Here is a 1547-nt window from a genome sequence, read left to right on the forward strand (position 1 = left end):
GCCAGGCCCTTCGCCGCACCTTCCCATACGATGGCTAACAAGCAAATGCAACCAAATATTGCAGCAGGTGCGTGACACTCGCTCTGTGTTTAGTCCGTGTGTTTAGTGTTTAGCTTCAGTTTCAGTCAATTGTTTTTTTTTATTTCACAATTCACATGATACAATTGTTACAATATAAAATAATTCTTTGTGAATTATAGTCACCCTCAAGGGAATTAGAAACATGTAACAAATGTAGTTATTGATTGAGTTATTTAACAGCTTTTACAAGAAGACGAATATATTTATTTGAGAGTGAGATAAGCTTGTAAAGAATAGATTCCGTACAAAGTATGATGAAGAAGATCGTCGATAAATTAAACTAAAAAGGTTAATGTAATATAATATCGTAGGCCGGAGTTTTAAAACTCAACAGAATTATATGTATTGAAAAAGTATTTATATAAGAAAAATATTTAAAAAATACACAATAATAATAATAATAATATAGAGTATTTGTAATGCGCCAACTCCACATGAATAATGTGTTCGAGGAGCATGGAGAAGAAAAAATACAAGTACACAAAAATACATACAAAAATAAACACAATAATGAACAACGACAATGTGAAAGTAAAACTAAATCTACTGAAAAGCCGCTTTGAACAAATGAGTTTTGAGGGCATGTTTAAAGCAATCTACACTTGAAATATAACGAATATGTTGTGGCAATTGATTCCATAGGTAAGGTCCAGCGTGTGCAAATGACCGATCCCCCATGATTTCTTAGTTTTCGGAACAGCAAGCAATTGAGAATCGGAAGATCTTAAGCGTCTGGTCTGGGAGAATTATAAGGCATTAACAAATTAATATTGTACTCTGGGGCAGATCCATGTATACAGTGAAAAACAAGCAATAACAATTTAAATACAATACGAGATTCAACAGGTAACCAATGTAGTGAAGACAAAACAGGAGTAATGTGAGAAGTACGTGTGGTAAGTGTAATAATACGGGCTGCTGATTTTTGTAATTTTTTTAACGTGAAAGTTGAGATTGTGGCAGCTGAAACAAAAGTGCATGACCAAAGTCCAGTCGAGACGATATGAGGGCATGAACTATTTTTTCTGTGGCCGAGCGGGTTAAATACTTGCGAATAATGCCTAAATTACGTAGTTGATACCTGACAGATTTACAAACAGCCGGGATCTGTTCAGACATGGACATTGTAGAATCAAATAAATCTCCAAGATTTCTACATGATTTAGACGGAGTGATAACATCATCATCAACCTTAATAGAGGGAAGGTTGACCCTGTCTAATAGAGTTTTAGAACCGATAAACAACAGCTCTGATTTCTCTTGATTTAATTTCAAGGAATTAGAGCTCATCCATTTCTTGATATCATGAACACAAGCTTCAAGTTTTTTAATGGTATCAATGACATTGGTTTGGTTAGGTAGGAATGATGTATACAGTTGGATATCGTCTGCATAAAAATGGTAATTAAAAGAGTGACATTGTAAAATCTGTTTCAGACCACTTAAGTAAATTGAGAAAAGTGTCG

The sequence above is a fragment of the Strongylocentrotus purpuratus genome, unplaced genomic scaffold (genome assembly GCF_000002235.5).
Source record: "Strongylocentrotus purpuratus isolate Spur 01 unplaced genomic scaffold, Spur_5.0 spur5_scaffold_4, whole genome shotgun sequence".
NCBI classification, from domain to species: Eukaryota; Metazoa; Echinodermata; class Echinoidea; order Camarodonta; family Strongylocentrotidae; genus Strongylocentrotus; species Strongylocentrotus purpuratus.